Raw genomic sequence first — 15511 nt, 5'->3', positions numbered from 1 at the left:
TCATACTATCAGCTAAATCAAATGATTTCTATATTATTATTATATAAATTATATTATTAACAGACATTTCTAGTCCATGCTAAGTAGGAAAATGCATAATGGTGAGGTTAGTAGCTCAATATGGGGCTGAAAATTAATATTAATATTTAGAGTTCCCATTTGAGACAGGCCTGTGATTTACTTAAGTCTTATAAAAGTCTTTCTCACCCCTACTAGCAGTAAAGTTACAAAACCGATTTTTTAAATCCTAAGTCTAACTAATTGTAACATTAGTAAATAGTAAAATTAGTAAATAGTAAAATTAGTAAATAGTAAAATTAGTAGTGTTCCTAATGCTCAAGTCAATCGAGCATAAAAAAGTATCTGTTGAAGTCTACAGAAACGGCTCAAAGGTTAAGAACACTGGCTATTCTTACAGAGGACCCCAGTTCAATTTCAACACCTACATGCCCACTTACAATAATCTCTAACGCCAGTCCTAGGAAATCCTATGTCCTCTTCTGGCCTTGTTGGGCACAAGGCATGTATATGTTGCATAGACATACAGGCAGACAAAATAGTCATATATGATAAAAAATATTTTTTTTTTGGTTCTTTTTTTTTTTCGGAGCTGGGGACCGAACCCAGGGCCTTGCGCTTCCTAGGTAAGCGCTCTACCACTGAGCTAAATCCCCAGCCCCCTAAAAAATATTTTTTAATTTATTGAGTGTAATCTGAATGTTTAGTCCTATATTGAGCTACCTACCTCACCATATGCACTTCCCTGCTTTGCATGGACTGAAAATGTCTTTGAAGAAGTAGAAAAAGATTCAAGTTATAGTTGAAAGAATAAGTATTTTCAAGAAATAAGAGATTCTCCACTATATAAACATATTTTTCCTCTTAAACATTTCCTAACATCTTTTAAAGCATTTACTTATAAACAGCAAATCATTAAAATGTCAGAGAATATTCATCCTGGTATATGAGATTTAATTTCTAAAATGATCATAAAATTAATCTAAAAATTTAGAACAATTAACTACCTAGTAGTTAACTATTAACTAATATTAATTAATAATATCAATTAACTATTCAATAACTAGTTAGCTAGTTCAATAAAAAAGGAAGTACTAGACTTTAGACAAATCTCATTTCAAAGAATACACAAGGATCTCATAAGTGCATTTACATTTAAGGGGTCAATTGAGTCCCTTAAACTTATAAAACATAGGAAGGAGTTAATACCATTTTATCATGATTGGAAGAGGTACACCAACATTTTATTAGTTCTTCGAAAAACAGGAAATAGTCATTAGTTAAATAAACTTGGAAGATAAATTGGAAGAAACCAAAAGTTGCCAATCTATTCATACGCTACTGAAAATGAATTCTACTGCAGGTTTACACATAACATTCCTAAATCTGAATTTTCTAAACTAAGGGCAACAGTGTAAGAATGTCACAAGACAGTCCCAAAGACTATCTATTCAACCCTGGATATGCAATGAAATAAAAACAGTAAAATCTAGACTAGACAGAAACTAAGGTTCATCTGGTTTCCAGTTATAATTTTCTGTGCTACTTTAGAAATATTATAAAAACATGTTTAAAGGACATGTATAAAAAGCAGTTTATGGGTTGGGGATTTAGCTCAGTGGTAGAGCGCTTGCCTAGGAAGCGCAAGGCCCTGGGTTCGGTCCCCAGCTCTGAAAAAAAAACAAAAAACAAAAAAAAACAAAAAAAAAAAAAACAAAAAAAAAAAAAAGCAGTTTATAGGGCTGGAGAGATGGCTCAGCGGTTAAGAGCACTGACTGCTCTCCCAGAGGTCCTGAGTTCAATTCCCAGCAACCACATGGTGGCTCACAACCATCTGTAATGAGATTAGATGCCCTCTTCTGGTGTGTCTGAAGACAGCTACAGTGTACTCATTTACTTAAAATAAAACTTAAAAAAAAAAAAAAAGCAGTTTATATGGTTCAAAAGTTCTAGGAAGGATGGTGGCACAGATCTGTAATCTCCGTCATCCCTGCACTTGGGAACTGAGACAGGAGAACTGAGTTTGAGGCCAGCCTGGGGAATATAGCAAGATTCTGTTCTTAAAAAAAAAATAGGAAAGGAAAAGAAAGGAGAAAAAGAAAGAAAGAAAGAGAGAGAGAGAAGGGAGGGAGAGAGAGGAAGGAAGGAAGGAAGGAAGGAAGGAAGGAAGGAAGGAAGGAAGGAAGGAAGGAAGGAAGAGAGGAAGGGAGGAGAAAGAAGCAAGGGAGAAATGTTAAAGTTTTGGAGACCCTCTTTAGAGGCCCACCAAGCATGATGACCTGGATTCAATCCCCACATGGGCAACCAGTTTCAGCGCATGGACTTCGGACTTCCATGTGTGTACAGACATGCATGTACACACCAATAAAAATGATAAGCAGCAAAAATTTTTAAGTTAAAAAACATAAAAACAAAAACAAAAGCTCTGTGTCAGCAAATATCTCTTGCAGGCACATACTTCCTAATTCTTGTTTGTTTTTTGTTTTGTTTTTTTTGGGGGGGGGTTGCTGTTTTATTTTGTTTCGTTTTTTGACACAGGGTCCCACTTTGTAGTTCTGGCTACTCTGGAACTCACTCTGTAAACCAGGCTGACCTCTAACACAGATCTGCCTATCTCCCAAGTACTGGGTTTAAATGACTGTGCCACCGTGCCAGGCACACCTATTCCTTTTAATGATTATACAGAACTCCCTTCTAACTCAGCTGGATCATTTCCAGGGTTTTGCTACTACAAACAATTTAACAAACCACTCTATAAGGAGGCCCAGGAGTCTTGGCACACTGTTTGATAACTAATTTATCAAAATAACTGTCCTCCAAAATGTAATAATACACACTTCCAGTGTAATTCCTCACTGAGTATCTATCCATTCAAGATGGCCAGAGAAGGGAGAATATGGGAATAAACAAATTTTAAAGTAAAAGACTCAGTGAGGTTTAGACTAAAACAAATAGGCCAAACTGTGAACTAAGTGAACAAACTTCAACTAAAACTACAGCAGATGTGATTATAGTACTGTCTATTGTTTGTAAGGCTGAAGTACCGCTGTTGACAGAAAACACCTTTTTTTTTTTTTTTTCAGAGCTGGGGACCGAACCCAGGGCCTTGCGCTTCCTAGGTAAGCGCTCTACCACTGAGCTAAATCCCCAGCCCCAGAAAACACATTTCTATTCAGAGAGCAGGTAAACAAACACTTTGTATTGTGAATTCTACCAACCACAAGAAAGGGCAGTTCTGTCTCTGATCAAGATGCATTTTACTGAGAGTTCCTTTTCCTTTTCTATAAATTGCTATTATATACATTTATGAAATTTCAACTGTGGCACACTATCAAGTTTTAGATGGAGATCAAAAATACTTTCTTTTCTTTCTTTTTTCTTTTTGTTTTTCCAGACAGGGTTTCTTTGTGTATTCTGGGCTGTCCTGGAACTCTGAAGACCAAGTTTGGCCTCAAACTCACAGAGATTTGACTGTCTCTGCCTCCCAAGTGCTGGGATTAAAGTCAAGTACCACCACTGCCTACCTTAAGAATACTATTTTCAAGAAAAATAAGGCAGGAGAATTATGAATTTAAGGTTGGCCTGGTCTCCATAGTAAGGCCTTGACTCAAAATATAAAAGTATTTTCAGCAAAAGCTCTCTCTAGTCATATGGAAGAAAAAAACACAATTATTCTCAATACATTCTTTCTTCCTCATCTATGTAACTCCATCTAATATCAAACTACTTAAGAAAGTTGTTTCTCATTTCTGTTATTATCAGGGATCACCAAGGTGATCACGTTACAACTCTAGACATTAGCAGGAAATACTCATAATCAAGGCCATCTACCTGTAAAACTAACTGTGTCCAGTGCTGAAGGCCAGAATTTTTCTCAGAATGAGGCTTGTCTTTTAGCCTTTGTTTTGATTCTGTCAGTGCAGTCACCAACTGTGACAGGGACTCACAGCAAATGTTCCAGTCATCCAAAGAGACATCAATATGTACATTAATTGAATATAGTGTCAATAAGGGGCTGAGGTGATGACTTAATCAAAAAAGTGCTTGCCTTATTAACATGAGTTCCTAAATTCAATCCAAATCCATGTATGTTTGTTTGAGTCTTTGTTTTGGGAGATCTTTATATTTTTTAAATACCCAAAGTGGTGGAACACATTTAATCTATGCATTGAGATGGGAGAGAAAAGCATATCCTGGGGGCTGGCTAAGGAGTCACCCTAATAAAATCAATGAGCATTAAGTATTAGTAAGGAATACTATCTCAAAAAACTTGGTAGGACAGGTTCTGAGGAACAATACTATAGTTGACCTCTGGCTTCCAAACACACACACACACACACACACACACACACACACAGAGAGAGAGAGAGAGAGAGAGAGAGAGAGAGAGAGAGAGAGAGAGAGATATTCACACAATCAACAACATAAAAAAGGAAGTCAAGGCCAGGCAGATGTCTTTAATCCCAGCCTTTAGAAGGCAGAAGCAAGTTAATCTCTAAGTACAATGCAGCCAGGGTATATAATAAGGTCCAGGCCAACATGTGGATGGTTCCAAAATTCTAAGACTATTAAGCTTTGACCTTAAGGTTCATGACTTGGGAGGCTGTTTAAGATTGACTGAAGATTGAAGAAAAACTGAAGTCTTCCAGGTATGTTGGCAAGTTCTACCTCACAGCTCAACATTCTGTCTATCGGACAAGTTCTACACATTAGCAAGTAAGAATTTTCAAATAAAAAAATTTAAGCCAAAGAAAAACAAATATTCTAATCATACAATGAACTGAGATAAAATAATTATATTATTTAATACTCTCACTCGTTTGTTTCTAAGAGGCAAAAACATAATTGTTGGACTTAAGAACAGAGTCAATGGGGCTGGGGATTTAGCTCAGTGGTAGAGCGCTTACCTAGGAAGCGCAAGGCCCTGGGTTCGGTCCCCAGCTCCGAAAAAAAAGAACCAAAAAAAAAAAAAAAAAGAACAGAGTCAAGAAGCTCAAGGAGAGACTACTACCCAATGTTAATCCAAACACCAAATCCAAAGCATCCCACAGTACAGAGCCTTTTTTACTGTGTAAAGAACAAACTACAGCCATGGTAGGTTGGGCTGCTATGTCAAATGCTAAGCTACTATGGCATGAGAGAAGAAGAAAAGGCCATGATTTGCTCTACACAGCCTGATAGCTAAAGTGCATGCTCACTGGCTGCTTTTCACTAGCACTAGAAACTTTTATCCAACTAGATTATATAATACAAATAATTTACAAAAATAAATGACTTTAAAACTGATGGCACTGTTTTTATAGTTTTATATTATTTATAATTGATTCAATGCTTTTATAAACTTTAAACTTTAATTTTCACAAATTATCTTAACATATCTTTGTACTGTGCCTAGAAACAAAAATGAAACTGCTTATTTTTATTCTCCCATAAAACTAAACCTTGATTCATATACCAACCATAGTTAAACAAGTTTATTCAAAAAGAAATTTGAAAACAAAATATTCACTTGGAAAGCAGAGGCAGGCGGATCTCTGTGAGTTTGAGGTCAGCCTGGTCTACAAAGCCATTTTTAAGATAGCCCTGGGGTGTTACTTAGAGAAACCCTGTCTCAAAAAACAAAAAACAACAAAACAAAAAAACGAAAAAACAAATACTTTTTGGCCAGATGTGATGACTCATACCTGTATTTCTAGCACTTGGAATGTGAAGTGGGAGATAATAAATTCAAGGTCATCCTCAGCTACACTATAAGATAGAGGGCAGCCTGAAATACATAAGATCTTCTCTCAAAACAAAAAGTATTTATGTTAAACTATATGGAAAAGGAAGGTTGGAGTTCATTCAGAACCTACTTTGCAGTGTATGGTGTGTGGCTCTTAAGGACTTTTCCTACTTACTTCTCAAATGTATAAATAATCAAGTAGAAAAAGAACAGTTACAATCCAAACCAATGTTTATTTATGAACTTGACCAAAGACACGGCTACAAATTAATTAAAATTAGGTTTGGAAGACTGGAGAAATAGCTCACATGTTAGAGCATTTGCTGTTCTTGAAAAGTTTCCTAGCACTCACATGACTCACATTTCCAAGAGATCCCATGTCAATGTCCCCTTTTGACCTCAGGAGGCTCCTGCACACATGCAGTACACATACATACACTCGGGCACACATATACATACATGCATAAAACAAATAGATTTAGCCAGGCAGTGGTAATGTATACCTTTAATCCCAGCACTTGGGAGGCAGAGGCAAGTGGATCCCTGTGAGTCTGAGGCCAGCCTGGTCTACAAAGCCATTTCTAGGACAGCCAGGGCTGTTACAGAGAGAAACCCTGTCTTGAAAAGAAAGAAGAAGGGGGCTGGAGAGACGGCTTAGCAGTTAAGAGCACCGACTGCTCTTCCAGAGGTCCTGAGTTCAATTCCCAGCAAACCACATGGTGGCTCACAACCATCTGTAAAGAGATCCAATGCCCTCTTCCAGTGTGTCTGAAGTCAGCTACAGTGTACTTATATATAATAAATGAATAAATCTTAAAAAAAAAAAGAAGGAACAAACAAAAAAAGAAACAAAGAAGATTTAAAATAAAATTGGGTTTTTAATATCATAAAAAGATCTAACCATAAGCTACTTAAGGACGTAGACAGCATAATATCCATTGAACTCAAGGATAATCTTTTCTGTTACAATTTTACACTTTTTTGGTATACAGTTCTGTGAATTCTGACAAATACCTATAGTCAGGTCACCCCAACAAAGGCGCAAACAATATGTAAATTGTGGAACAACCACCTAAGCGCTAACTAAAAGCATTTATTTCAGGAGCAATTTTTCTTTTCTTTTCTTTTTTTTTTTTGTTTTTACTCAATGTAGGCCACAATATAGTAATGAACCATACTAAGTGGTATGGTCCACTGTGGAGTGTGCTCTTACTCATTCTGCCAAATAGCCTGAATTGAGTAGCAATTTTTCTTAACCAAGTTTGAAGCAGATAAAACAGGATCTAGATTTAGACAGAGCCAAGCATGGTAACACACACCTTTAATACTAGCCCTCAGCAGGCAGATCTCGGAGTTCTGGGCCACCCGGATTTACATAGGGAGTTCCAGACTAGCCAAGGCATCATAGTAAGACCCTGCCCCAAAATTTATATTAATTAAATAAAAATGTAGGTGAGTATTTAATGAAAACAGGGAAATGGTCCATTCTCTACTTCTAATCCTGTCTCTAAGTCAGTCCAAACTACCCCCTGACCACCCTTTCTGAGTTGCAAGCTTGCCTATCTCTTCATAACTCTAACTTCCTGCTACTCACAGTTCTCTACTCTTCCACTTATACATCCAGTGTTCAAGTCAGACCTGATGGTGCACATCTTTAATCCCAGCAGTCAGAAACAGAGGCAAGAAGATCTCTGTTAATTCAGTCAGGTCTATTGAGATCTTGTCTCAGTAAAACAAAAATGAAACCCACACAAACTAAAAACACAGGAGCCAGCCTTCACTCTCCACTTTATTCTTCACCTCTACCTCAACACCCCGCCTCCCAATTCTAGTCAATAGTATCTTAGAACTAAATCCCAAACTAATGTTTTTCTTGATCACATCTGTCCAGGACACCAATATACTAGAAATTATTTTAAGTGCAATACTATACTAACAGTAAGCCCACTTTTGTTATTGCATCTTCAAAGGCTTTTTTTATACTTAGAAGGCTTTTCCCTCATCTTTGCAAATACCTACCGTAATCTTCCCAAGGAAAATTAAATGCTTCCTCCTGACTCTCAATGTGTAGATCTCTTGCTGTTGTAATTATTATTATTCTTTCCCACTAGACTGAGACTCCCTGGAGAGCACTTGCTATGCTGCATTAACCTTAGTAAGTCTAGTGTCTAGGCGCAGGTGTAGTGCTCAGCAAATTGTAGATGCTGAATAAATGAAGTAAATGAAAAAGGAACAAGTGTGTGCATCATGACTCAGGTAAGTCAGCCTCTAGGCCACTGACTTTCATTGGCTAAGATTTCAGGCTTACCATGTAGTAGTGATCTTTTGATTGTTACAGCAAGAGTATTAGTTACAAAATCTCGGGCAAGTTACTTAAAAACCTTTCTGTGCCTCAGACTCTTCACCTGTAAAATACAGATGAGAATACCTTAGTAGAGAGTTATGAACATTGAATGAGTTAAATGTGTAAAATGTCTAGTGCAATGTTTGACACTTGTGCTCAAATATTTCTGTAATTATTTTTAACACTACTATGTCTCTAGGAGGGAAAGAACCAAACAGAGAAATGTTCTCTATCACAGAAAAAAATACACTTTGAAATACACTTTGACATACACTGGCAAAATGCCAGCCTAGTTTCTCTGTCATTCCCTGTGAATTTAATTCCTAGGAAAGTGCTCCTAGAAGAGAAATAAAGTAAGTCACTAATTAGCTTTTAGCATTATGTACTTTAAAGAGAAAGAGTTTTTGTGTTGCTTTGTTTTCCAAGACAGGGCTTCTCTGTGTAACTTTGGCTGTCCTGGAACTCACTCTGTAGACCAGGCTAGCCTCAAACTCAAAGATCCTTATCTCTCTGCCTTAAGTGCTGGGATTAAAGACATGCACCATCACTGCCCAGCTGAAAGCTCTTAAGTTTAAAAATAACTATTATCTGTACTCCATTTTTTAAAATATGAATTAAAAATAAATACTAAATAAAATTAAATTACTTAACATTTTACTTTCTTTTTTTTTTTTTTTTTGGATTTATTTATGATATATAGGTACACTGTAGCTGTCCTCAGACACACCAGAAGAGGGCATCAGATCCCATTACACATGGTTGTGAGCACCATGTGATTGCTGGGAATTGAACTCAAGACCTCTGGAAGAGCAGTCAGTGCTCTTAACCTCTGAGCCATCGCTCCAGCCCAACATTTTACTTTCAAACATACTAACATAATGTTTCCTAAAGACTTACATCCAAAATTATCTCCTCTATGAAATAATTTACATAGCTTTGATATGCATTAAAGATACCATGAGAGTGAATAAAGTAGGAAGCAGCATGAGTAAATTAAAAACAATTCCCTGTGACCTGCTCCCATCCTCTTGCTGTTTGTCCTTAGCCATAAGACACTTAAATGAAAATCTCTGGACCAGCAAGATAGCTCAGTGGGTAAATTCACCTGTCACCAAATCTGAGGAACTAAGTTAGAACCCTGGAACCTACACAGTACAAGGACAGAATTCCCACAACTTGTCCTCTAACCTACCTTTCTCAGACACACACGCAAAATAAATAATATTAAAAAAATTTCTAAATGACATTTGAAAATAAAAGATGAGAAGAACCAAGTGCATGGAGTAGTACTGTGCCTAAGCCAGAAATGTGTACCAAACTGAATGCAGACCAGTTATTTAATATACCTCTTTATTCTTGGAAAGTTCTGTAATAATTTCACTGTCAAAAAAAAGCTAAACTCTTTTTTTTTTTTTTGGTTCTTTTTTTCGGAGCTGGGGACCGAACCCAGGGCCTTGCGCTTCCTAGGCAAGCGCTCTACCACTGAGCTAAATCCCCAACCCCAAAGCTAAACTCTTTAATTTTACAAAAGAGTAAGATCCACAATAGTAGCAATATGCTTATCAAACTATAGAGCAAAATAAATATTTGTTGTTGGGAAGTTCACTCTTAAAGTAATTTACACATAAATAACCCTTAATCTGTTTTTCTTGTAAAAAGTGACTATACGATTTCTAGTTTGTTTAAAATTGGGCCAGGACTGTCAACTTTATCTTATATTTCTATACTATACAACTTAAACTACACTAAAAATAAGAGCAGTCCTCTGAGATACAGCACAGCTCTCATAAAGTCTTTCAACTGCATCACAAATAAACTCTCTTCTCCAACCAGCTGACTGTGGCCTCTGTCAGCTCACTCACCTGCCTTTCTCAAATTGATTCACGGCACTCTAAAAGCTAAAAACATTCCTCTTCCTCTTATCAGAATATTGCTTTTCTAGATCCAGGTCAAGTTCTACCTTGCCACCCCAGTTCACTCTGAATTCCTATCATACTTACTGTAAACGAAATGCTATTTAGAACTCAGGAGCTAACAATTAACTGGAAAGCCCAAAACTGTAATTCTTCTATAATATCTTACTTAAATCTTACATACCCCCTTTTTACACATCTGAGTGTTTATCTGCGTATATATGCATGCACTACGGTATGCCTGCTGCCAGGGAGGCAGAAGAGGGTGCCAGAGCCCCTGGAATTAAAGTTACGAACAGCTGTAAGTTGCCATGTGGGTGTTGGGAATGAAAACCCAGGTCTTTGCAAGAGGAGCAAATGTTCTTAACGGCTGAGCCATCTTTCCAGTCTCACACATATCCTTTTGATAGAAAATGACACCCTGGATAAGTGCTTAGGAAAAAATAAAAAACTGGGGCTGGAGAGATGGCTCGGCAGTGAGCCTTGGCAACAGGCACCTTTATCTACTGAGCCATAGAATGGGTCCCATTGCACATGCTTTCACAAAATAATGTCTCTTAAGAAGTCAATCCTCGGAGATCAGCATATAAAGATTTACACACAAGGATGTCTATGACAGTATAATTTATTGATAAAACTAGGAAAGAATGTTTAGTTAATAAAGAGTTATGTATTCAGGAACTAGGATATAACTCAGTGAACTATTTGGCTAGCATGCACAAAGTCCTGTGTTCTATTCTGAGAGTCACATAAACCAGACATGATTGCATGTGCCTGCACTCCCAGAACTTGAGAGTTCGAGGCAAAAGAATCAGAAGTTCAAAGTTATTGCTGGTTACCCAGCAAGTTCCAAGCCAGTTCACAGTATATGAGACCCTACCTCAAAAATACAAAACAACTCAACTTAAGAAAAAAAAAAACAAACCAAAAACCAAACAAGCAAACAAAACCACTATAGCTAACATATTATGGATCTACACAATGATGCTACCATTCATTTGTTTGTGGTTTGTCTGTGTGTGTGTTTGTGTGTAGTGCATGCACCTGAATGTGTGCATATGTGGAGGCCATAGGAGGTTGTCAGGTCTTTTTCTCTGTCATTCTTTGCTTCATTTCCTTCAGACTATGTCTGCCATTGATTCAGAAGATCACTGTTTTCCCTCGGGTGACAGGCTAGTGAGTTCCCAAGATCCACCTGTCTTCACTTCCCAATGCGGGGTTACACACATATTACAGCCATTGACACTTTTTATGAGTTCTGGGGATTTGAACTCAGATCCTCATGCTTACACAGGAAACTATTCCTACAAAACCATCTCCTCAGCACTATTTTTGTTTTCATTTGAGATATGACCTCATGTGACCCAGGCTAGCCTTAAGGTTCCTGTATGGCTAATGCTGGTTTGAACGCATAATCCTCCTACCCCTCCTACCTATAATCTCAAATGTTGAGCTTACAAGAGTGTGCCATTATACTCTGCTTCCCATGGAATTACTTTAAGAAATCGTGTTTTCTTTTCACCAGCATAGAAAAGATCATTTTTTTTGAGATTTTTATTTTGTGTGTAGGAGTGGTTTTGCCTGGCATGTACATGCAGTGCCCATGGAAGCCAAAAGAGGGCATTGGATCCCCTGAGGCTGGAGTTACAGTTTTGAGCAATCATGTGGGTGCTGTCAATTGAACCAGGTCCTCTAAAAGAATAGCCAGTGTTCTTAACAGCTGAAGCCATTTCTCTAGCCCCAATATAGTGAATTTCTAAGGCACTTTTTTTTTTTTTAGATAGAGTTTCACTATGTAGCTCTAAATGGCCTCTTACTCACAGAAATCAGTCTCCCTCTGCCTTCCAAGTCCTAGAATTACAGGTGTGTGCCAACACACCTAACTATAGAGGCGAAATTTAAAAAATAATTTATAAAGCCTCTTTACATAAATATATAATACATACACATGGATATTTAAAGAATGCACAATAAGAGACAATGTTGGGCTTGTGAGATGGCTCACTGGGTTAAAAACTTGATGATCTCAGTCTCTAAAAAAAGAAGAGGAGGACTAGAGAGATAGCTTTGTGGTTATGAGTGTATACTGCTCTTCCAGAGGACCTGAATTTGATTCCCAGTCCCAAAGTCAACATGCTCCTGTCAATTGCCTGTAACTCAAGCTCCAGTGGGACCCAATGCCTCTGGCCACTGAGATTAACGGCATTCCTGTGAACAAACCCAGACACACAAGTCCTACTTATTCTACTGTTCCTTCTGTTCTTACTGTGAGACTAGAGAAAGAAAAGCACTCAGAAGCTGTGGACCAACTAGCCTAGAACACACAGAGTGACAGAAACAAGACAGACAGACCCTGCCTCAACAAAGTAGAGACAAGACCTGACTGAGAACTGTCCTGTAACCTCTACACACCCCAGTGGCACGTGGCCTTCACATACTTGCACTTTACACAAACAGTAACAAATAGTTTAGAAAAATGAAAATGCCAACTGTGGTTAATTTCATGGACTGAATGTTAAGGTGATTTTTTTTCCACTTTTACTTTTTTTTTTTTTGTGAGTTATAACAAGAAAAGGAGAATGCTTTTATTACAAGAAAGTAGTATTTTAAAAAAATTATTTGAGGACTAGTGTATGAATTCACCACACCATCTACTATCACCCTACTTAAGGATGATACAGTAGCTCATGAAGAGTAGTAATCACTAACAGTATATCAGAGTCGGTTAAACTAAATCCTCAGCTCCTTTCTTGCCCGCCTCCCATGCAGTCCAGTCTTGCTTTGAACTTACTATGTAGCCAAGAATGCCCTTGAGCTCCCAATCTGTTTGTTCCTACACCACACTCATGGGCATAAATCACCACATCCCATTTATGTGGTGCTGCAGATCAAGCCCAGAGCTTGGCATGCCAGGCAAACACTGCCAACTAAGGTACACACCCAGCTCTCCATTGTATTTCCAGATGTTTCCAAAATAATTTAGAGTCATTTTCACTGAAGGAAGTTTTTCACCTCTGCAGAATTTATTTCCATAAACAGGATGAATGACCATGAGTCAAGTCAAATTCCAAAGGTAACCATCACTGCCACCCCAGTGCTTCGGCATCTCTGATGAACAGATGTGAGTACTGGAGTACACCAAGGCCATCATGCACTGTGCCTTTGTGTTGACAGGGTTTTAACTTCCTCAGCTTTCATAGCCATTCCATTTTAAATGCTAATCTGTATGACCATATTTTTTAAAAGAAAAAATACTAATTGTATTTTCATGTGTGTCTAAATGTATACATACATGTATATGTATTTGTATATACCTATGTACACGCAAAGGTCAAAGAGGGAGTTGGATCCCTCAGAACTGGAGTTACAGGTGTCTGTGGGATGCCTAACTTGTTATATAGGAACTGAGATCTGAACTCCAGTTCTCAGGATTGTGCTTCAAGTCCTCTTAACCACTGAACCATCTCTCCTGTCCCTATTCCCACATTTTACTTTTGGGACTTTCTTCATTCCTCAGATACTAACTTTTGAAGAATCAAGATGAAGAAAAAAAGCTTGAAAGCTACAAGGGGAAGAATAGTTATGGTGACCAAATGGAAGCACATTATACAAAAAGCAGCCAAGGACACACAACAGACACCCTAACACAACAAAATTGGCTGTAGCTGTTACCATTTTCATAAACTTTAGTGAATCATTTTTACACAAATGAAATTTTTTCATAGAAATGGACCGTTTTGAACTTCATCTGCCCTTCCAACTCAGTGCAAAACAAACCCACCTGCCTGCTACTAAATGTTAATACATCTAAACCAACCACTTCCCAAACAACTCCTTCTGACTGGTTTATAACTGCTAACAGACTCGCCGTTCATCTAAGCTTGACATTCCAAAGCCATCTTCAATTCCTTGTCCAGTATTCACCTCTACTGACTATGCTCCCACAGGTCCTCAGATCTCCAACCTACTTTCTGTTCTATCCAGCCAACATCATCCTGATTCGCACCACCACCACACTCCTTGTTCAGATAACTGCGAGAGGCTAACTAGTTCCCATGCTCCAAGATCTTCATCCATCAAATTTATCTCCTGTAAGATGTCATTTAGACATTGTAAAGACCATCAATAAGCATATGGTATACAAATGTATTACCTTAGTGTCTGATTTCACTTGAAGCTCCACTCATATATCTGCCTACTTAACGTATTTATACTTCGCCTCATTCACATCCCAAATTTGACATATCTAAAACTGAACTCCTGATTTCTAATCTTCCATCTAAATTCCACACCTACTCCCATTCCTCTTTATCTCAACTCAGTAAGTGACACCTCTACCCATCCAGTTTCTTGAGCCAGAAACCTGGAATCATTCATGACATTTCCTTTCCCTCAACCCCCACATTCAATCTATAATTAAATGGATTCCTTCTTTGACATACTTCTCAAACACAGTCACTTCTCTCCCTCTTCTCTGCCACAGTCCTACCTGCAAAGATTCCTACTTAGTGGTATAGGCATAGCCCAGGAATTAAAACTCTTGCAGGGTCCCTGGATGTGCTATGCTAGCAAACAGTACTAGAAGAACTAGACTTCATTAGCTTCACTTCTACTTTGTCTCTCGCTCACTTAATTCTAGCTATGTTGGCTTCCTTGCTGAATCTTTGAACACACAGACACAAACATGCCTCATAGCTTTTGCCTCTGCTCTTGTCTCTTTGACCTCCGACAGACACTTTCTTAAATGTTATCTATACAGAGGATTCAAGAACCCCTAAGTAGACCTAGGATTATAACCCAATATTCCTTATCCCTTCTCCATCTCCACAGTTTTTCTCCTGGCATCTTCAGCCTAAATTTCCCTTTCCCTTCTCTGCCAATCAGAGTTCTATACTTTTTGATTCCTAGGATCTATATGGTGAAAGGAGAGAACAATTTCCTCCGAACTACCCTCTGACCTCCACACACACATGTGCAAACAAATAAATAAATAAAAATTTACTTAAATTTCCTAATGTTTGAAAAATGTTAAAGTGGCATGTTATTAAAATAGTTTATACCAAGATTATCACATAGTTGAAAGAAAATCTAGCTGAAAAGCTTAAGGCCTTCAACTCTGGTGTTTGAAAATGTTAATTCCTAGCACATTTTTTTAGTCAAGAAATCTAAAATATTTTATGTACTTTTAAAATGTAGCATTCCTTTTGACAATCCTGTTAAGCAACTCAAAGTGACTACCCTAGCAATCCAGTAAGACTACCCCATGATGCACTTGTATCTCTTCCTAAGGCTGAAGTTCAAAGTATGGTGTGCAGATAGATATATGGCAGAGCCCTTTCAAAAGGTCTTCAAAGTCATAACTGTTTCAATATTAATCATAAGTTGTTTAGGTTTATGTTGACATTTGTTCTGATTACACAAAGTAATAATGAGTAGAAACTGTTGCACCTAGCATAAGGTAAGGTAAATCAGTCCTAATTTTGAAATGTTATCCACTGATAACTTCGAAAA

The 15511-nt window shown here is 37.7% G+C and overlaps 1 protein-coding gene and 1 non-coding gene across 20 annotated transcripts in view; both read right to left on the bottom strand.

Annotated features, from left to right (window-relative positions):
• Positions 1-15511, bottom strand: part of Spop (speckle type BTB/POZ protein) — an 80892-nt gene that overhangs the window by 51304 nt on the left and 14077 nt on the right. For 7 of the 19 annotated variants that reach the window (XM_063268721.1, XM_063268712.1, XM_063268723.1 and 4 more), the window contains one exon: positions 8052-8148. The exons of the other annotated variants lie outside the window; for them this stretch is intronic. The gene's annotated coding sequence lies outside the window, so the exon portion shown is untranslated. The remainder of the gene's footprint in view (positions 1-8051; positions 8149-15511) is intronic. 19 annotated transcript variants of the gene reach the window in all.
• Positions 6890-7033, bottom strand: LOC120095411 (small nucleolar RNA SNORA4). Its single transcript, XR_005490885.1, has one exon. It is a non-coding gene; the product is annotated as a small nucleolar RNA SNORA4 (small nucleolar RNA).

The sequence above is a fragment of the Rattus norvegicus genome, chromosome 10, assembly GCF_036323735.1.
Source record: "Rattus norvegicus strain BN/NHsdMcwi chromosome 10, GRCr8, whole genome shotgun sequence".
In the NCBI taxonomy this organism is placed as follows: Eukaryota; Metazoa; Chordata; class Mammalia; order Rodentia; family Muridae; genus Rattus; species Rattus norvegicus.
Note: the sequence above shows the minus strand (reverse complement) of the source record. Positions and strands in the feature narration are given on the sequence as shown.